Below are 23807 nucleotides of genomic sequence, written 5' to 3'. Positions count from 1 at the left end.
ATCATTTAGGATATGTGCTTTTTTTTTTTTTTTTTCAGGAAGATTAGCCCTGAGCAACAGGTGGAAAAATAGTTGATGCATTAGATACGGTGAGCAAAGTTTCTAGTTTTGTTAATTTTCTGGATTTCATTCAAACTCGTACTCTTCTTTCTTCCTGGCTCTTACCCCTGGATGCTGCCTTTATTTTACTCAGCTACTTCTCTCTCCTTTTCTATTATTGATATCAGGAAAAAAAATATTACAGCTATATATGTGTGTGGTTACAGATATGCATGTATATGTGTGTGTGTGTGTGTATCTAAGAGAGAGTGAGAGAGAGACCTTCCAATCACAGCATAATTTTATATTTCCTAAAGTACATGTTCTCTAAAACTCTGGCTTTGAAAATGTTAGCTAAAGCTGCTTAATAACTTGATATAAGCAAACCATAAACAAAAATGCCAAATGCTCAAGAAGTAATATTTATTCTAGATTAAACAACTATAATATTTATCACTTATATTGCCTTTTATATTACTATGGGTAATCCAATTCCACAGCTTCTCCAAATGCATTTAAAATATGATGCATTATACATTGTTTTTAAGAAAAATATACTTGCAAGTGTTTTAAACAATCAACAGAAAGTCTCGACATGTGTTAATTACAACGAATAAAGCCTATAGCAGTCAAGATGAGCGTATCTTGCGAATATAAATTCTCAAAGCAAGAACCACTCTAATTTCATTCTTAAAATAGTTCCAGTTATAGAAATGACTCAAACTTAAGAAGCAGAATTGAAAACAAAGACAAAATATTCTTCTTCAACCCATTAATCTAACCTACTTAACAATGATAAATATAAAATAAAAAGTAGTTTAAAAGTTTTCTGATTTTGAATTATTTGAAAATATATTGCTCTCTTAATACTTAGATTTTAATATTTTCAGAGTTTTTCAAATATCTTGAAGACTGAACATTTTACATAAGTAGTAATCAGATTGATATGATCATCAGTATCTCTATTTCACCAATGACGAAAGTGGAAAAAAATAATACGTGATTTGAAATAGTTTGCATACAAATGTCTACTCTATGCAAAGACTTATGTCAGGGACCGGCCTGGTGGTGTGGTGGTTAACTGCACACGCTCCCCTTCAGCGGCCCATGTTTCACTGGTTCAGATCCTGGGTGCAGACACGGCACCGCTTAGCACGCCATGCTGTGATAGGCGCCCCACATATAAAGTAGAGGAAGATGGGCACGGATGTTAGCTCAGGACCAGTCATCCTCAGCAAAAAGAGGAGAATTGGCAGCAGTTAGCTCAGGGCTAATCTTCCTCAAAAAAAGAAAAAAAGACTATGTCAATGCTTTGTAGGCTATTATTATGAGTCACCCAATTTAGAGACCCACCTCATTATACATTTGGGCGATTCTTGACCATCAGACCCTGAGGATCTAGAACACTGAGACCCCAAGTCCGGAGGACAGTCAAGTGTTTGCAGTTTTGTAAGTATTTGCTAAACTGAATTGACATGACAGAGTTTTTCATTGATGAATACCCAATGAGAGGCTGTGGACTCTGGAAAAGAATCTCCTCATTCTTTAAACTGTTTTTATCTCATTTTAAGATGAAGTCGACACTAGCATGTTATGCCTTAATATTCCGTTTTACAGGACATACATGTCAGTTTCTTTAGATATTCCATCTCAAATATAGTTATAAGAATTAGCATTATTATATTCATTAATATAATTCTGAATACGCTTCTGTTTGTCAATGTTTCTTGTCAGTTTTGTCATCTAAAACAAAGTGTTATGCTTTAGGTGTTGGAGATTTTTTCAACTGGAAATCACTTCAAATATCAATGGAATAAAAGTATTATTGTCTATGATTGGGACACTATAATATTTCACTTATCTGAGAGTCACTTATTTGAAAACCTCAAATATTCACAGGAGAGACAAAAACCAGAATCTCTCTCCAGGCTTGTCAGGGCAGCCGGGAATCCTGGCACTCAGTCAGAGCAGATGGTGTAGACCAGGCCTTGGCAGAGTCAGATCCCAAGACAGTTGGATTTAAGAATGTAGAGATGGACCAAACACCAGTCAAGCACAGGCTGTCCAGCTAAATAGATCAATGAGCACAGAGAAGAGGGGCACTAAGGGTAAGCTGCTATTGCTGCTTTGTTCAATCTCATAATAATTCTCTGAATTCAAGGCAAGAAAAGCTTATTGTCTGTACCCTTTGGAATGGGTAAACATAAAGGAAACTTTATATATTAGAGTGGGGTTGAATTCTACTCCTGAGAGACAGAAAGTTTAATTGTGCAGGCATTTATCCCCATTTTTTCACTCCATTAGCATACACTCAGAAGTGAGCATAAGATTTCAGACTGTAATATGTACCTTTATGCTCTCTGACAGTGTAAATATGACAAAATACTAAGTGAAATTCTTATGTTTAAGGCTTGTATTTTAATCAAAATGGCTCTAAACCACAAGCCAACTATATCGTCTAATACTTAAGAAATAATAATCTATTTCAAACTGGAAGGAAAACTAGCTGAGTTGGATTGATTGTGGGATGGTATTTAAGAGTGCAATATCATGGATTCAAAAAGTATTTTCAAGGTTAATGTTCCTTATGAGATTTTCTTCCATACTGAATTAAGAATCTATAACTCCTACCCTGCATTCTACCACTATAGGGTATTCAAGGAAAGCAAGCGCAAACATAAATAGATGAATATCCAAGTCTGAAATTATGTGTTTATTCTGTGTTTCTAAATAAAACTCATTGAGGAAAAGAAATAGAGAAGATAAATATCTGTCTTATCAGCAAGATTGACTAGAACTTCCTAATGGCCCTAAAGATTTAGCCTAGGTTTTGACAGTATCCTTATCATTGACAGAGGGTTATATTAAATGGTCACAGATTAGTCAGAATAAAACTTACATAGTGTAGACAATGTGGGTCATCTTCCTAAACACTTTTTTATTATTAATTTAGACAATTCATTTGTTCATTTATTTATTATTTCACCCCAGTAACCTCCCGTGTTGATTATGTAATATTTGTCATGCACTGTTCTTGACATCTTGGGAATAGCAATGACTCAGATAGCCAAGAGTACTTCCTTTAAGGATTCCTAAATCCTATTTTAGGAAATCAGACAACAAACTCAACAAAACCAAAGGCAAAGAAATAAACAAAACAGTTACAAATAAGAGTAAAATACTTGAACAAGATAGGAGAGAGTCAGGGAAAGCGTCAACCAAGGGGGTAAACTTGGGAGTTTACACATGAAGCGTGAGTGGCATCTCAACAGCATAACTATTTGGTCCCTCAGTAAACAGTAGATTATAAATTGCAAGTGATGGACGGGTCTATTGGATAATTAAGATAAGAGAAATGTTTGGAGCCATATCTCCTGCGATGTCCACTGGGAGATTGATTGATTTCATTACATACAAAGCAAACTTTTAAAAGGGAAAGCTAATACTTTCTATCTCAGGTTTTCCTTTTTTGGTTACAGTAACATTGACAATTTCCTGCTGTAAGCAGAATCATGTGTAATTAGAATCTTTAGCATCACATTCTAAACCACTTTATTATTTAATACTGGATGAAAACAGCACGATATGGATAATATACATAACAAAATTAAATATTGTAATATAACGTCCAAAATAAGCAAGATAAAAAAAAAAAACTAGAAAATTTGTGCTCTTTTCCCTGAAAAAATATGGTTGAAAATCATAATTTTAGATGATTCCCAGTTATAATGTAATTCTTTCAAAGTGCGGTGGCTTTGGTTAGAGATTGTCTTTATATCAACTTTTTTTTTTGAGGAAGACTAGCCCTGAGCTAACATCTGCCACCAATCTTCTTTTTTCAGCTCAGGAAGACTGGCTCTGAGCTAACATCCATGCCCATCCTCCTCTACTTTTTATGTGTGGGACACCTACCACAGCATGGTTCGACAAGCTGCGCCATGTCATCATCCTGGATCCGAACTGGCGAACCCCAGGCTGCTGGAAGGGAACATGCAAACTTTGCTGTGCCACCGGGCCGGCCCCTCTTTATATCAACTTTTTAAAATCAGAGCTCAAATTCAAATAGACTTTATTTTTGTATGATCACATATGAAGAAAAATAACTGACTAATAAGTCAATAAATGTATTGGTAAATACACAAAGACTTGAAATTTTATTTGTTATCAATAATTAAGAAGGATACTTAAAAAAATTGCCAATACAAATAGTTTTGGCACAGTTTCTAAAATGCTATTGGTTTTTCCTCCATCATAAAAGTAAAATAACAGCCTTTAAAAGCAAACTCAACAAATGACAAAATATAATTGATCAAAAATTCAATATTTGGTTTTGTTAATTTTGTTCTAAGGAAGAAAGCATTTGATCATGTGGCCAATTTGTTTTATTTTGCATGAAATACACTAAAAATATAGATAATAGGGGGCCGGCCCATGGTCGAGTGGTTAAGTTCATGCACCCCTCTTCACTTGTCCAGGGTTTTGCCGGTTCGGATCCTCGGTGTGGACACAGCACTGCTCATCAGGCCATGATGAGGTGGCATCCCACAAAGCACAACCAGAAGGACCTGCAACTAGAATATACAACTATGTGCTGGGGGGCTTTGGGGAGAAGAAGAAGAAGTAAAAGTAAAGAAGATTGGCAACAGATGTTAGCTCAGGTGTCAATCTTTAAAGAAGAAAAATTGTAGATACTGCATCCTGATTTGGAGGAAAAATAATTGATGGTGCACATACATTCAGACATAGCTTATCTTTACATATGCATTGCATAAATAATTAATTTTAAAGAAAATTAAAACACTTATTCAAAACATTATATTCAAACCTTTTAATTTTATCTGAAATACATTCATACAAAAAATTCAAGAACAAGTCTAAAGTATTCTCCGTTCTTCCTCTTCTATGGATATTGCTGACTTAACATCTTTGCTTTTAGAAGAACCTTAATACCAAAATGAACGTATTTGGATGATATTAGAAAACACAAAGTACATACTCGATGGCTTTGTCTCATGACTGGGTTTCCTCTTCTTTTCCATGAAGGATTCTAACTTTTACCTGAGGCATCATAATCTGTCATCATGGAAATAGTAACATATGCCAGCATCCCACTGCTTGTGTTCAATTTGCAAACAGTATGTGAAAGTTTGTCAAATTCATGTGTTTTCAGTATGCTACTTTGTCACCATCTTACAGGTTAAAATGCCACCGTGTCTACTGCTGCAGTTTTCCCAGCAGAAAACAGGTGTATATTGATTACCTCGTCAGCAGGGAAACAGGAGTTTTGTCTCTTCCTTACCATGTCATTAGAATGTAAAGTAGCAGCTAAAATATGGCAACAAGCTGGCGTGTAGTGAACTGGATAAAGTTTCCAGGTGTTTGGGAAGTTCTCAATGTTAATGTGCACAAAGGCTAGATTTTCCTTATTTAATGTTGGCGTTTTCCTTATTACCTCTTTTAGGAGAGTCATTTTTTCATAAATATATGTATTATATGGAAACAGTGTAATATGTTAGCAGTGGTTGAGGGAGGGGCGTGAGATGACAGGTAATCTTTTTCCCCATATATTTATTTTTATTTAGATTTTATTTCTTCACTCAACGTATTTGTAATTTTTTAAAGTAGACTAATAGAAATACATAGTTTCGAAACATGGACACTTAGGATGCATGTTAAGGCTAATAGGATTATGTCTAGGTTGAATAACATATTGTTTGTGAATTATTTTCCATTATTTTTCTTTCCTTATAATATATAATTCATTTTTAAGTGTTTTCAATTAAATATACTTTACCAATGTGAAAATATTATATTAGAGTGTGATTTATTGATTATGGCTGCCATTATACATATAATGACTACCAATTATGATCAATTGGTGGAAAATTAATCTTCTGGCAAAAAGTTAATTTGGAGGGCCTGCCCCAGCGGCCTAGTTATTAAGTTCAGCACACTCTGCTTTAGCGGCCCAGGTTCGGTTCCCAGGTTCGGTTCCCAGGTGCAGATCTACACCACTCATCTGTTAGCGGCCGTGCTGAGGTGGCAGCTCACATACAAAAAGAGGAAGACTGGCAGTGGATGTTAGTTCAGGGTGAATCTTTCTCAGCAAAAAAAGAAATGTTAATTTGGAAAATAATAAATTAGAAATTTACTACATTTAAAAATATATTAGATATTGAAACAACTTAAATATTTTGTATATAACAAAATAAATTTTAAAAACTTATGAGTCTCCATATATCATTAAAATAGAGAGGAATAATTAAAAGCATAACAGTGAAGAATAAACAAAGATAGGTATTCTGTATTCTGACCCATAAACTAGCATGTTGAGGTTCTATTGTGGTACACCACAGATATACACAATATCTTTGTGTCTTAAAGATATGGTTAAAATTTATTAAAACAGCCATATTGCTGGAGAAAAAACCTTGAGACAGGGATTCTTATTTGTTCAACTTATCTTTCTTGAGCACCTACTAAGTGGTAGGCTCTGGGTTTACTCTGTGAATGTAAAGAATAAAGAGAAGCAAACACGTTTTTTCTCTACAAATCACTTTCAGTCTAAAGACAAACACAGATGCAAATCATCCCCAAATTGAGTATTAAATGGTTTAATCATGGTAAGCATAGGGTGATATGGAAGCACATAAGGAAGACTCAAACTCTTTTTTGGAAATTACCCGTCTTTTTGTCTTGCCCATTCCCATAACCTAGTCTTGACCTGCCCCACATTTCCCCAAATTCCTCAAACCAGCTTCTATTTCACTTATCAATCAAGTTTTTCATTATTTCTATTTTAAAACTCTTTAAGCCTTATGTCTATTATAAAGCTTAATCAAATATACTGTTTTATAACTTAAATGACAGACACAGCAGCAGCAACAATAATAGTAGCAGTAGCAGCCAAGACATTAATAATATGTATCATGCGTTGCAGTCACTGTGTCTCAGATCCTTCCTGGCCGTATACAGGCATCACTTCTTTTGATTGTTACACAAACATATATAATAACATGGAAGTGGAAACTGAAACTCAAAGAGGTTCCACATAATGCTCTAGTAGCAAATCAAATATCCACATTAATATTTTTTCCAAAGTATTAATATTTTCTCCAAAGTCTAAGGTATTAATAATTATAATAAAGCTTATTTTATATAAAATTAAAATATTGTGATATAATAAGAAATATATATTTGGTTTTATTCCCGAAAACTGGCACAGAGCTCCTAAAACCCTTTAAATTTCCTGAACGCGTAAAAGGAACATCTTTTATTACTCATAGCAAGCCTCTTTCAACCATTGCTAAAATTGTGCTAATGAGGGGACTCTTTGTGGGTCCCTAGATAGCTTCAGGGTGAGAGCTAGTTGAAGAAGAACAACCATTGATTAGAGGATTGAAACTTTCAGCCCCACTCCCCAGTCTTCCAGGGAGAAGAGAGGAGCTAGAGATTGAGTTCAGTCACTAATGGCCAATGATTTAACCACTCATGCCTATGTAATTGAACCTCCATAAAAACTCCTAGATTTAAGAGTGCAGAGAACTTCTGGACTGGTGAACAAATGAAGGTACTAGGAAGGTGGTGCACCCAGAGAGGACAGAGAAGTTCTACACCCCATCTGTCGTACCTTGTTCCTTGAATCTCTTCCATTTAGCTGTTCCTGAGTTGCATCCTTTATAATAAACAAGTAATAGTAACTAAAGTGCCTTTTTGAGTTCTGTGAGCCATTCTAGCAAGTTACAGAACCCAAGAAGAGGGTCATGGGAACTGCTGATTTATAGGTTGTTGGTCAGAATTATGGGAGGTCTGGACTATCAACTGGCATCTGAAGTGAGGGCAGTCTTGTGGGACTCAGCTCTTCACCTGTGAGGCCGCACTAACTCCAGATAGTGTCAGAAAAGAAAGTAATTGTAGGACATCCAGTTAGTGTCCAGGGAGTTAGAGAATTAGTAGATGTGAAGAAAAACTCTCAATTTTATTTACGTAAAAATTATATGAGTTTTCCCAAGTATAATGGGATGAAAACTAGTACAAAACTGTGCTTTTATTTTGTATTTGGAGTAAGTACACAGGAAATAATAATTTTATATATATATATATATATATTATAGAAGAGGGAGAATATATTGCTTTCTAATTTGTTCTAGAGTAATTCATTATTCACTTGAAGAGAATATATATGATGTTTCTTTAAAGAAGGATGGAGAAGAAAGAAGAGTAGAAAAGAATCGTCATGACCTCCATAGCACAAATACATCCATTATTAAGATTCTGTTGCAAATCTTTCTGGCCAGTCTGTTATGTTTTTCAAACTTAAGTGGTCATAATCACACAATATAAAAAATCCTTTTTCCTTAGATCACACTAATGCAAATGTATTTAGATGTTGATGATCTTCATTTTGATACATTTCAGTAGGTACAGAATTTTCCATTGATTAAATGATCCTTTGTTTACTTAAATATTCACCTAACGTAGGACCTTTAGGTAATTTCTAAGTCATATAAACAAATTGTTGTAAACTATTTTGTACTTGTCAACAGTAGGGTGTTCAGGCTTATAAAGAAGACATACACTTGAAGAGAGGAAGATGAGAGAGAGAGCCAAAGTGAGAGAAAGAAAGAGAGAGATTGGATTTGAGTGACTCTTCTCTTTGTACATCTAGCCTTTGTGCCTTCCGAAAAAGAATTAAGGTGACTGCTGTTGTCTGTGAAATATCTCTAATGGATTGTCTCCATTAAAGCAACTCAGTGAAGTGCACAGCTCATGAAAATTTATTAAAGACAAACAATAAAATGTGATTCTGTTATATTTATGGAAATAATTTCATATTTCTTATTAAGCATAGGCATTTGTGTATAACATTTTTATCTGAAGTTTTTTAATAGTTCCAAATATTTGATAGTTAGCTCTTGGATAGTTATTCAAAACTCATAGGTGATCTTAAGCATCTAGGAATTCATTTAAGAACAAGTTACAATTTGATTTATCGTAGTCACAAAATAAAAATGAGCAGCAGAACACAACTAAAAGGCAAAACTTTGTATTTCTTGATGCAACTGATTGTGGACTTTCACTGTTTTATGAATCAGCGTATAGTCATTCAGGAATAATTTCAGTGTATCAGACTAGGCAGTTCCCATTTAGAGCCATATGACCAAATTCTCCTAAATTTTACTTCTACGTATTGTATTAGTTGGTTTTAGAGCAGCAATAATCTTAGGTACCTTGTAGTATATTTGCAATAAGCTTCATTTAAGTTTGATTAACTGACAAGAATGATGTTTATCTTTGGCATCTAATCAATCTTAGAGACTCTTTACTGCTCTGTGTACTACACATATTAACTGCTCTCAAGCTGCCAAAGGTAGCAGTCATTCTGATTATGTATTGTAACTGAAACGCCAGGTTTTATTGCCAAATCCAGTGAGCTCTGAAGACACATCTTCTGTTTCGCCAGTCTTATCAGCAAACTTATGGCACGTTTGGTACCATAACATGTTCAAAAGAACCATTTTTTAATTTAACTGAAAAAAAACTGTTCAAGTTTCAACAACCAAATAATTCTCTACCATAGGAGTACTTTTGAGAAAAAGAGGCTAATGCTTTAGGATACCCCCTAACTCATGGAATTTCTGGGTTAGCCTGAAGAGGACAAAGGTCAACACTTATACAGATTCATAACACTCTGTTTAATATGAACAACATGGAATTCAAATAGGTAATGCAAGATTTCATATTCAATGGATTTAGCACAGTTTTATATATAGATTAAGCCTTTTCCCTGTTGCATCATTTTTCCTATCTCTTTTCAGTTTGTTCCTCTTACTATGAACAGCAACTCATATTCCATAGTAATTCGAGAGTGAATATTTTCTATGAAGATAGAAGGGTGAGGATAATCCTCTTCATGGGATGCATTCCTCCAGCGAACGCTCAGGAATCTCTTTAAACATCTTACTTCTTATGAATTTGTAGCACCTTTCGACTTATCAAGTCTTTTCACTTACTTGACAAAAAGAGTACTGAGTGCCAGGTGTGTGTCAGGCACTGTATCAAGCACTGAACAAATAGTGATGCTCACAGTATAACAGCATGTCCACATGGAATGGGAACTCTATAAGCGCTAACAATTCCTAGATGGATACTGGTGTTCCCAATATCTTGGATCAAGGATATTGATGAAATCAGCACCCACGTGTCGTAGGTAAGACAAATCCTCTTCTTGGATAAATTGTACATATCAAATGTGGGAAGATAGAGGATTGATTGTCAGTATTTCTACCTTTTTTATTCAAATATAATAAACAAACAAAAAACAAACACTGTAAAACAGTTCTAAGGAAATAAGTAGGTTATATAGGTTTATTTAGGCTAGGTGCTACTCTAGGCTCTGCTGATTGTGGTGGTAATTATTCCGAGGAGAAAAAGGAAAATAAGCAAACAAGCACTTGAAGATCATTTTTGGTGCTACTGTGGTCACCAAATGAAATAAACTAAAGTGAGTGACAAAATCAAGTGTGCTTTATAGGGGTGTGTGTGGCTTCTTCAGCTTGGATGGTAATGGATGGCCTGGCTAATAGATCAGTTATAGGTTTATCATGGGATTTTCCTGTTGAAGAAGAAATGGAGTGGGATAGAAAATTGTGAAAACTGTGTTCACAGGGGAAAATAAACAGGTCAAGGAGGTTTAAAGTGCAACCAAATTTCTGAACAATTAAAGGTGGGTATCCAGTACAATTATTTCAGTTTTGTGAATTTGTGTCCTTTGCTGAGATAGTAATAGCAACTTTTTTCCTTTCTTTTTTAATTTTATAAGCAGATCCTAACCTCTGCCCTGATATTTTGTCTGTAAGGTCATAGATAAATTACCTAACCTCTTTGGGCCTAGTTAACTGTAAATTAGAGATATGTATGTATCTTGGAGTTTCTGAGAATTAAATAAATAAGCATATGGAAATTTACATAAAATCATAGGGTCAATATTAATGTATATAATGTAAATAATTATACATCCATAAGCATATCACCAAAGAAAATTATATCTATCTGAATGACACCTGGCACAATGTAAGCAATACTTATTTATTTTATGAGTTTAATTTCACACTGTAATGAACTATGACAAATTATATTTGTTTCCTAGGGCTGTCTTATCAAAGTACCACAAACTGGGTGGCTTAAAATAGTAGAAATTTATTCTCTCAGAGTTCTGGAGACTAGACATCCAAAGTCAAGGTGTCAATAAGTCCATGCTCTCTTTGAAAGCTCTCAGGGACGATCTCTCCTTGCCTCTTCCTTGCCTCTGGTTGCTGCTGGTTGTTCTTGGAGTTCCTTTGCCTATAGATTCATCACACCAATCTCTGCCTCCATCTTCATGTGGTATTCTCCCTGTGTGTCTCTCCTGTGGTTCTGTGTCCTCTCTTCTTCTCACAAGGACACCGGCCATATTGGACTCAAGGCCTACCCTAAGCTGGTATGAGCTTATCTTAACTTGATTACATCTTCAAAATCCTGTTCCTAAATAAGTTCACATTCCCAGACACCAGGGGGTTAGGGCCTGAGCGTATCTTTTAAGAGGGGGTACACAATTCAACTCACAACTTTTAAAAAACTCGTTTGGTTCTTACACAACTATTTACAGAGTACCTTTAATAGTCTGGCCACTGTACCAGTTGCTGTTTTGAAAATAATTGGAAAACCTTCAGGTTATAAAAGGAAAGAGACACTAAAGATAATACCAGTGGGAACTCTCTTGTATCAATTAAAAATGCTAGGAACTACCAGGCAGTGTGCTTAATGATCATCATCATTTTATTGAAAATGAAACACAGATATTAAAAAAATCAAGTATCTGTTAAGGGTCATACAATAGGTAAATTAGAACTGAGTTCTAACATAGTTCCCTCTGCTGCCAAATGATTTGTGGTTATCAATGTATAGCACCTTTTTAAACTATAATTTGTAAACTGTATTAAAAAGAAAGATAAAGAAAGATTGAATTATAATTAGGCTTGGTCAGTAAGATACTGCTATTCGCTTCATGATACACTTGATTTTCTGTGTTTGTGGATGAAAACTATGTTTATTATTGTACAGACACATGCTGTAAACATATGTGCAAGCGGTTTAATTTTCTTGATGTTCTCAATAGTTTTTAAAAGTGAGCAAAAAATAATATGATTTAAAACCAATTGTAGAATTATTTCTCAATAATTACTCCCTAGAGTTAGCATTCTCTGTAAGTGCTTATCATTCACGGCTGCGTATAATTAGAAAACCTTGAGATAACAGACACCCACTAGATTATTTTTACCCATCCAGCTATATAGTTGTCAATAAATCTCTTTTGGGCAGATAAAGTCAAATAAAAATAGTTGTTACAAAGTCAAGACAGTATATTCAGTTTGATAGTCGGTATCCTTATAAATAATGTAAACTATGATTTAAAGTCATTTTAAGTATATTGATTATGTATGAAATATTTAATGACAACTCAGAAATAGCATAAAAATATAATCTTGATTTCCATTATTGCTTAATCAATGGAAACCTGTGAGAAAGCATGTCAAGATAAACATGGTGACTACATTTTAAAATAAATATTTCTGATGGTTTGAGCAAATCCTTAAGAAAAGAAAAGAACTGACACAAAATTTAATTATTAAATATTCAACTCTTGTACATGCTCTCATCCTTTAAAACTATGGCCATTAAAGAAAGTAATGCAAAATTTTAATTACTAATTACAGATTTATCACAGTGTTTCAATTACTTGGAGGAGAGCAAAAAGGTAAGAGATTCTTATTTCTGGACAAGGCAGTAGTACACATTTGCCAAGGACTTAACCAAAACTTTTCCCAGATAAGAAGAATGGCCCATTTCAAAAAGATCTTACTTATTGGCTCAAACATATTAAGATGTGCCAGTTCCATTCTCCTGTGGTGTAGCTTGTGTGTTCCAACTCAAACCAGCTACCCCAACCTATAAGAGAAAGTAGAAAATATTTCCTTCTGGACTTTATGAGCATTATTTCTATCTTTCAGCTTTTGAAACATATAGGAAAGAAATATAATTTCTTTGGTAGAAAAAAATTAGAGCCAAATTTGTGAATAACTAGTCAGATTTTTTTTTCTTGCCAGTATTGAGTTTTTCATTGGAGTATTCAAACACTAATTATGAAATAAAACTAATGTAATTGATCATTTTCAAATTGGCACAGCATTAAGTATCTTTCTCTGAAATGCCCATAGTGTATTGAGAAAGAAAATAGCTCAATAACAAAATTGGGCAAGGCAATGTTCTATTCAATCGCTACCACTATTTTTACATTTTATATGTGTCTGGGAAATCTATAATCACATACCTTTTATAAACTACACAAAATAAAAATAAATACATATGGACTGCTTATACTGTATGAGAAGAAAAAAAATAACTGTTTACCTTCATGAATGTCCCAATCTTCTCATCATAATGCACCTTTCCTTTTATACGCCAATGAAAAGTATACCTCCTGCAAGAAAAAGTCTAAATACGTCTAAGAAATTAGCCCTGTGATAGAGTTTTATAATATAGCTTTAAAAATACATGAATGTATACCCTTACGTGAGAACAAGCCCATTACACCAAATTGTCTATCATTTAAAATGATAAAAAACCCTTTTACTGGTGCTTGCAGTTAGGGGTGTAATTTGAATACCCAGGAAATCAATATCTGCTTTAGTATGTGATTGCAGCCAAATAATTGAAGTATCAGACAAGCAGTGAACCACAGGGTTTTTCTGTGGGAACAGCAAGGCATTCTAACTATAAAGCTCCTCTCAGTGCTAGTGGACCTCAGGTTGTAATTACATAAAACTTTTAAATGTACCATTTTTTCAAAAGAGCCTGTTGGGGTAACCATTCAAGGGAAGAAAAAAATTCTAAAAATACCAGAATTGACACTTCATACTGAGGCAAGAAAGAAGGAACTGTTTAAAGGTAAATTGATAAGGAAGATTCTGGAGGGCTCTCATTCACAACACCTTAACAGTGTTATCCTCCGGGGCACTTGGAGCCTTTCGTGCACAGCTTGGAGTACCTTAGAAGCATTGAGCTTCGTTCTTCAACAGATCATCAGGGATTGTACTTTTTCTTTACTTTCTTGCAAAATCTTAAATCTCTTTTTCTGGCTGACTCTCATGTCTTGTTCTGAAAATACTTTGTCTGATAGGAATAAATCCTTCTCAATCAGACCCAGTGCACCACTGCAGCCTCTAGGGGGCGAGGTCCTTACCACCCCCTCATCCAGTAGCATGTGGTCAAAGATACATGTGCCTACAGGGCCAGGCAGGTGGGGTTAAAGCAAAGCAGTGTGGGGTGGGACGAACATTTAATAAATAGCAATGGACACCTAGCTTCAGAATTGGGATGGAGTGGGTGTGGCTTAGAGTGCAAAAAAGAGAACGCACTCCATGTAAGAGGCGACATTGTTACTCCATGTTGGTGCTTTAATTGACTTTTTGTGAGTATGGGAATTTGAGCCCATTTTTCCTGATCTTCAGATTCTTCAAAAGGAATATGGAATTTTATGCATTTCTGCAAACTGTTCCAACTTGCAAATGTTGACAACTTTATTAAGGAAATTGGCTGCTGGGTAAAAGCCTTTTGTTGGAGGGCAATGACTTCATAAATATATATATATATATATATGCAGTACTTTGTGTTGTAGTCATTTAAAGTAATTCTAAAGCATAAGAATTACTTTTATTGCCCTTCTTACTGTATATCATTGGGAGTTTATTATGTTACTATGATTACCAAACATTTTTTTTATACCCTTGGAAAAGTACCACAAAATTAAAATATTTGACTATGCTTTCTAATTTTAACCTTCTATTGAGAAAAAACAATACATTTACCTTAAGAGAAACTGAGCTATAGACTTTTATCATTGACGGTGCACACTGTAAAAGTTACAGTGTAATGGAATCCATTTAATAGCTTCCTAAGCTCGAGAAAATTTCTGATCTTGGTGATGTCATCAACTTCAACTATATGCTTATTAGAATGAGGTCACGATTTTGTTTGTATTGTGCAGTTAAGGATATAAAAGAAATAATCTAATATGTTATATGTGACATGAATTTAATCAATAATAATAATAATAGCTGTTGTGCTTTAAGCAATAACTATCAGAAGTCTATATTTTGTGTGTGTGAGGAAGATGGGCCCTGAGCTAACATCTGTTTCCAATCTTCCTCTTTTTGCTTGAGGAAGATTGTCACTGAGCTACCATCTGTGCCAATCTTCCTATATTTTATGTGGGATGCCACCACAGTGTGGCTTGACGAGCGGTGCTAGGTCCGCACCTGGGATCTGAGCCTGTGAACCCTGGGCTGCTCAAGGGAAGCATGCGAACCTAACCACTATGCCACCGGGCTGGGCTCTCAAAAGTCTACATTTTAATAAGTATTTCATTGTATTCAGTCACTTAAGATGTTGATGTATTATTTTTGTATATTAGATCCATTTCTCTGCAGTATGATGGCATTTTTCTCAAATCAAAATAAAACCCTTTATCAGGAGTGTAACTGGAGTGTAATTTAACACATGCTAAAGGAAAAGAGTGGAAAGTACTGTAACTTGTATTTTATCATTGTCTAGGCTCTAGAGACTGTGTAGTTTTTCTTGGTCTTCAAAGATAAGTAAGAACTGAATAATAATATAAGGAGTGTCACCAAATAGGCCTAAAGTTTAAGACTTATGGTACAATAATATGTGTGACCACATTACTAAATAGTTTTCTATGAATCACATTGGCTTCATCAGCAGGTTTTTGATACTTGTGTAGTAGGATTAGTCTATTCTTCTGTTCATAACACTTGGGCCATTACCTCTCTCTTCTGAGGGGTTGAGTTTTGTACTTCCAAATAAGATTAGAAAAATCACGAATAAACAAATCTTTATAATTTCTCTTCTTGACATTCAAGACCAGCCTAAATTTGGTTCCAAAGAGTTACTCTTACATTATATCTCAATATACAGTATATACTCAATATACAGTCAATATATACTCATTATAAGCATGATGAACATCTAGAGTACTCTATCAGACGTCTCAGATATGCCTTTCACTCTTGTCCCTAAATTTGTTCATTTTCTCTTCTCTTTCTCTCTCTGGAATATCCTTTTCCTTCAGTATCTTTAAAAACTTTACCTACTTATGGGACAGCAGAGGTTGTCTCACACTACTAAAGCCAAAAAGATCTGATATTCATAGCTCAGTTCTCCCACGCACTGAAATCTTAGGAGTGACCTACACATACCTTCTCTGGCTTTTGAATTGGAAGACAAAGATACCAAAAGCAAGACTGAGGAAGTCATGCTTGTGTTGGCAGAAGCGGTGACAACAATTTCTATTCTCAACAAACAGAGGTAACAAAGATGGCAGAGGCAGTGTCCATTGGTCTTTTTATGGGAAGATTACATAAAAAATGGTCTTTTATAGCAAATTGTTGCATCTGACATGTACTGGTTGCTATAGCAGTGTTCTAAACACACCAAGCCCATGCTAGGATTTTGATTGTGACTCTGGCTACCTAGCCTCTTCATTTCTGTCTCATTCTAGAGCCTAGTTCTTCAATTATCCTACTACTTCTATGATCAATAAATTTATTTTTTATTTAACTAATTAAGAGTCAATTTTTATTGCTTACAACTAGGAAAACTCAGAATAATATATATTGGTACCAGGGCTAAGGGATAAAGGCAACTGGTACTCAGCTTTTGCTCAAGAAAGTCCTTGATTTTCTCTGTCTCATTAAATAAAAAGATTATAGAAATGTTTGTTTTCCTCCGTGAAGAACATTAGAACATCTTTGACATTTTTTCCTTCAGATTAAGTGAATTCTTAAATTCTATGCCACAATTCGGATTGTAAAGATTTTAATCATCTCCTCATTTCATAAACCCTCACCTTGGTCTATAAATTAATGATATTATATTGATAAAACAGGAAATTAGAAATTAACAAATAACCAGTATTCCTTTGAGGATCAGAGATATATCCCATAACATGCAGAGGTTTGACCCCTTGGTAAATCACCTGAGATAAAGGGAGTCCTGTGCATCTTGAGACTTCTCCCTCAAAATGGAGAACATTTTCTATGCCTTATTTCTTGTCACTCAATATGGGGGGACATTGCTTGGCGGACTTCTTTTGTATTTGAAAAGCATCATATGACATGTTTAGGAGTACAGATAAGTTAACCAGGTCAACTGGTTAGTGGTGTACTGATAAATAAACCAGATGTACTAATAAATTAACCAAGTCTCTTCAGTTGGTCCAAGTTTCAGTACAGGAAGCTTTGTTGAAAGAATTGTAGAATCTGGAACATGGCTTAGCAAACTTTTCTTATAAAGCCAGATTGTAAATATTTTAAGCTTGTGGACCACACACCCTCTGTTGCAACTGCTCTAATTTGTCGTCATAGCATGAAAGCAGCCATAGATAATTCTTAAATAAAAGATGTAGCTGGGTTCTAATACAGTTGTATTTATAAAAATAGGCAGCAGGATTGTGAGCTACAGTTTGCTGATTCCTGATCTGTAGGATTCAAATATCAGGGAATAGATTTGAGATTCAAAATGTTATTCTGACATTTTGCTATGGCAAACAAGTCAATTAAACAAACTTTGTCTCAGCTTCTCCTAAGTAAAATGAAGATAACATTGTTTTAATTGTATGAAAAACTGAAAAAAAATAGGATTTTTGCTGAAATACTTAGGGATAAATTGACATGAAGTCTGCAACTTACTTTCAAGTAGTAAACCAAAATCAGAGAGAACTAAACAAAAAATGGCAAAAATAATATTTTAAAAAATCTAGGTAAATTATTTAAGAATATGCACTGAAAATTTCAACTTTTATCTAGGTTTGAACATGTTTAAAATAGGTAAGAAAGCAAGAAAATCACAATATTGTTATTTAGATTATTTTGATGACATTAACTCAACTTATGCATGAATTTGAAATCCTGGGCTGTGATACCCACCGGCTTGAATTCAGTATTTATGAGACAAATAAACTTTAATATATAACTTATTATTTGCAGTAATCATTGGAAATCTATATTCTCCAACTGTTTTGCTTGATAGGCATATTTTTTTTTATCATTCTAATACCTTGATATCTACAATTTACAAAGCATTTCAACATACACTAAATGTTTGCATGTTGTAGGAAAAGCTAGAATTAAGTGTTGGGACATCTTTAGTAGTTCACACTTTATGGAGAGACAGAAATAGGAACAATTGTCATTATACTTTCAGAGCATCTGAACCTTCATGGTACACATGATACTAGAAAGAAAACTGAGTGGCCTACTGTAGACATGCTAATTAATTTGAAATTCTTTCTTAGGTAACATCAATAGTGTTATTAACTCTCTAGTTCCTCCTTCTGAGTTGATCACAACTTCATTTTCTGCAGCCACACTGAGAAATAGATGAATTAGTCATGCATTAGTTGGGCTTGATTGTGATTAACTAAAAATCTTCATTTCATTCTGACACAAGCATTCTCCATGAGTTATGTCTAAACAGTCTAAAGCAAGTAAAATAGGTGGATCATTTCCACTTTGACATTTAGTAAAATAAAAGGAGTATGCTGCTGAATTCAAAACAGAGGCTATTTAGACTTAGTGGCAATGTAAAAGAAGTGATTTTAAAAACCAAAGGACAGCACAACCAGAGGCACTCACAGCTAGAATATACAACTACGTACTGGGGAGTTTTCAGGGAAAGAAGAAGGAAAATAGAAAATCAAAGGACATTAAGACATAGTGCCTATGACACCAAAATCCAAAAATACCATAGCATGATTTAATCTCATTTATAGAGTGAACAATACATTGTTTGTGATTTGTATTGAGACTAACCTCACAAATTAAAATATATGTATTTTTTACTTTTTTAAGTTGCAATAGATCTGGCACAGAAAATAGATTCTTTACTCACTACGCTATTTGATAGACTTTTAAGTCTATGTAACTAAAAGAATATAGAGGAAGTAAGTCTAGGAATAGTAGAGAAAAAAGTTACAAATACACTATATTTGTTGGGCAAATATAGTTGGTTGCAGGAGTAAATAGGAGAAATTCAAACAAAAGTACTAAAATGAATAGAAAAGCACTTTTGATGAGTGGCTTAATCTTTGCAGTATACATTTTTCATAATTTGCTTGTTCTAGGCTTGGAAAGTTCATATTCATATTCTCTATGTTTGAGAATATCCAAGGAATACGATTTCTTTCCTTCAACAAAACTTGCCTTTTCTGTCAACTCGGATGTTTTCCAAGTTTGTTCTGTCCTCCTGTTTTCATTTAGCCAGAAACTTTTCTCCCATATTTTCTCTTTTAAATCTTCAATATAATTTGAGATAAATCAAATTTATTTTTCAAGTAATTTCACTGATTCTGTTATGGTTTGGTCAGAATAAAGAAAAGTCAAATGGTCCTTTTTAAAGAATATATATATGTAAGTAGAGATTTTTTAAGAAAAATCTTCACAAATTCTTTGCAACCGCATCCCTCATAAGAACTGTAAATAAAATTAGCTCTAGACTTATCTATTAGTGTGTTATTTAGCACTTCTAGACTGTGGCAGTATGTATACGGTTGAGAATATATTTTCTTCTTTGTTTCTGGAAGCTATCCAGAGAGAAAACACATTTAGGGACACAATTTTCAAACCGAATAGGGAACAGATACAGTTTGGGCCAAACAATTAAAAATTTGGTTATTAAAGTGTTATAAAATTATTGTAATTTAATGACGCATACATCCTGGACAAGAGATCCACCAAATTGCACCCAGATACTCCTGTGGAAAAAATTCGTGTGAATGATATGTCCACTAATGTGGATGGAAAACGCGTCATAACAATGAACTAGAGCAGAATCAGCAGTAATCCTTTCTCCATCATGAAAATACACGAAATTATATAAATTACAAGATAATGTAAAGCTTTAAACAAATTTAAAGTTCCCTGACTTCTAGTATCTTTATTCCTAAAAGACAATCATTAACATTTAGTCAATATCCGAGTATCCTTCTAAAACACTTTATCTCTCCCCTTTCCTATTTTCTGCTTTATTCTTTAAAATCATTTCCAGCTTTATGGAGATATAATTGACACATAAAATTGTAATATATTTAAAATGTACATGATGATTTGATATATGTATACATTGTGAAATGATTCTCACTATCAAGTTAATTAACACATCCATCACCTCACAGTTACCTTTTTTTTTGGTAAGAATGCTTAAGATCTACTCTCAGCAAATTTCAAGTATGCAATAAAGAATCATTAACTATATAGTCACCATACTATACATTAGATCCTTAGAACAGAGTCATCTTAGAGCTAAAAGTTTGTACCCTTTTACCAGCCTCTCTCCCACCCTTATCCCCTGGCAACCACCAACCTATTCTCTGCTTTTATGAGTTTTATGCTTTTTCTTTAGATTTCACATATAAATGAATACATGCAATATTTGTCTTTTTACGTAGGGGTTATTTCACTTAGCATAAAGCCCTCCAAGTTTATCCATATGGTCACAGATGACAAGATTACCTTCTTTTTTAAGGCTGAAAAAGATTCCCGAGTGTGTGTGTGTACTTTTCTTTATCTGTTCATTCTCTCGCAGACGCTTAGGTTGTTTCCGTGTCTTAGCTATTGTGAGTAGTGCTACAATGAACATAGCAGTAAGATATCACTTCCAGATAGTGATTTTGTTTCCTTTGGATACCCAGAAGTGGGATTGGCAGATTATGAGTATTTATAATTTTAATACTTTGGGGAACATCCATACTGTTTTCCATAATGGCTGTACCAATTTTCATTCCACTGACAATCTACAAGGTTTTCCTGTTTTCCACATCCTCGCCAACATTTGTTATTTATTGTCTTTTTAAGAGGTAACAAGTACGAGGTAATATTTTATTGTGATTTTGATTTGCATTTTCTTGATGATTAGTAATGTTAGGCATCTTTTGACATGCCCATTGGCCATGTGTCTGTCTTCTCAGGTCCTTCACCCATTTCTTAATTGGATTATTTGATTTTTGCTATTGAGTTGCATGAGCTTCTTATGTATTTTTTTATATTAACCCCTTATCAGATATATGGCTTGCAAATATTTTTTCACATTCTTTAGGTTGCTTTTTCATTTTGTTGTTTGTTTTCTTTGCTGTGCAGAAACTTTATTGTTTGATGTAATCCCACTAGTTTATTTGTGCTTTTGTTGCCTTTGCTTTTGGTGTCAAGTCCAAAAAATCATTTCCAAGACCAATGTCAAGGAGCTTTCCCTGAATGTTTCCTTCCAGGTGTTTTACAATTGCAGATCTTGTGTTTAAGTCTTTAACCCACTTTCAGTTGACTTTTATGTGTGGTGTAAAGAGGTCAATTTCATTCTTTTGCATATGGATGTTCAGTTTTCCCAACACAGTTTATTGAAGAGACTATCCTTTCTCCATTGTGTATTCTTGACATCTTTTTTGTGAATTAATTGCCATATAGGTATGGGTTTATTTCTGGGCTCTCTATTATGCTCCATTGATCTATGTGTTTGTTTTCATGCCAATACCAAACTGTTTTGATTATTGTAATCAAAGCCTTACAAAAATTATATTTGAAACAAAAATTATGTTTAAGATCAGAAAGCGTGATTCCTCTAGCTTTGCTCTTTGGGCTTAAGATAGCTTTTGCTATTCAGAATCTTTCATCATTCCATATGAATTTTAGGATTATTGCTCCTATTTCTGAGAAAAATGACATTGGAATTTTGGCAGATTTTGCATTGAATCTCTGTATTGCTTTGGATAGTATGAATATTTTCACAATATTAATTCTTCCAATCCATGAATACAGAATGTTTTTCCATCTATTTGTGTTTTCTTCAATATCTTTCATCATTGTTTTACAGTTTTCAGTGTACAGATCTTTAACCTCTTTGGTAAATTTATTCCTAAGTACTTTATTTTTTTTTTGGTGTTATTGTAAATGAAATTGTTTTCTTAATTTCTTTGTTAGATAGTTTGTTGTTAATGTATAGAAAAGTAACTCATCTCAGCATGTTGATCTTGTATCCTGCAACTTGACTGAATTTGTTTATCTGTCCTAACAGTGTTTTGGTGGACACTTTTAGGTTTTCTATATATTGATCCTATCATCTGCAGATAGAGACGGTTTTACTTCTTTTCCAGTGTGGATCCTTTTTATTTCTTTTTCTTGCCTAATTGCTCCGGCTAGGACTTCTGGTTCTACATTGAATAGAAATGGTGACATTGGGCATGCTTGTATTTTCCTAAATTTAAGGGAAAAGTGTTCCTATTTTCATAATTGATTATGATGTTAGCTGTGGCCTTCTCATATACGGCCTTTATTATGTTGAGGCACATTCCATGCATATCTAATTTGTTGAGGGTTTTTACATGAAAGGATGTTGAATTTTTTCAAATGCTTTTTCTGCATCTATTGAGATGATCATGATTTTGATCTTTCATTTTATTGATTTATTGATTAACATATGGCGAACTATCTTGGCATGCCAGGTATAAATTCCACTTGATCATGATGTACGATCCTTTTAACACACTCTTGAATTCAGTTTGTTAACATTTTGTTCAGGATTTTTATATCTATGTTCACCAGGGATATTCGCCTGTAATTTTCTTTTCTTATAGAGCCATTAGATCCTGGGATTTTATTTGTTGGGAGGTTTTTGATTACTGAATCAATCTCCTTACTCATTACTGATCTATTCAGATTTTCTATCTCTTTATGATTCAGTGTTAGGAGGCTATTTCCTTTTAGGAATTTATTTCTTCTAGGTTATCCAATTTGATGTATAATTATTCACAGTAGTCTCTTAGGATCCTTTGTATTTCTGTGGTATCAGTTGTAATGTCTTCTCTTTTCTGATTTGATTTTTTTTTGTGACTTCTCTTTTTTTCTTGGTTAGTCTGGCTAAAAGTATGTAACTTTTGCTTATCTTTTGCAAAAACCAATCTTGTCTTTGTTGATCTTTTGTTTTTCTGGTCTCTATTTTATTTGTATCTGCTCAGATCTCTGTTATTTTTTTTTCCTTTTGCTAACTTTGGGCTTTGTTCTTTTTCTAATTCCTTTATGCATAAAATTAGGTTGTTTATTTGAGATCTTTCTTTTTTCTTAATGTAGGTGATAATTGCTATCAACTTCCCTCTTAAAACTGTATCCCATAAGTTTTGGTAGTTTTTGTTTCCATTTGCATTTCTTGCACAAATAAAATGAAACATTTCAAATGTTCATTTTTATTTTTTAGTTTCCCTTTCTATTTCTTCTTTGACCCATTGGTTGCTCAAGATTGTGTTATTTAATATCCACATATTTGTGAATTTTCCAGTTTTTATCTTGTTATTTATTTCTGGTTTTGTATCATTGTGTTTAGAAAAGATACTGGCTACAATTTCAATCCTCTTAAATTTGTTAAGTATTATTTTGTTGCCTAATATATGATCTATTTGAGAGAATGTTTTGTGTGTGCTTGAGAAGAATGTGTGTTCTTCTGCCATGAATGGAATGTTCTGTATATGTCTCTTAGGTCCATTTGGTCTGACATATAGTTCATGTCCAGTGTTTCCTCATTTATTTTCTGTCTGATGATCTAGTCATTGTTGAAAGTGGAGTATTGAAGTCCCCTACTATTAATGTAGTGTTGTTTATTTCTCCCTGTGGATC

Source organism: Equus quagga, chromosome 11 (genome assembly GCF_021613505.1).
Source record: "Equus quagga isolate Etosha38 chromosome 11, UCLA_HA_Equagga_1.0, whole genome shotgun sequence".
In the NCBI taxonomy this organism is placed as follows: domain Eukaryota; kingdom Metazoa; phylum Chordata; class Mammalia; order Perissodactyla; family Equidae; genus Equus; species Equus quagga.
The sequence above is the reverse complement of the archived record's forward strand: the minus strand, read 5'-3'. Positions refer to the sequence as shown.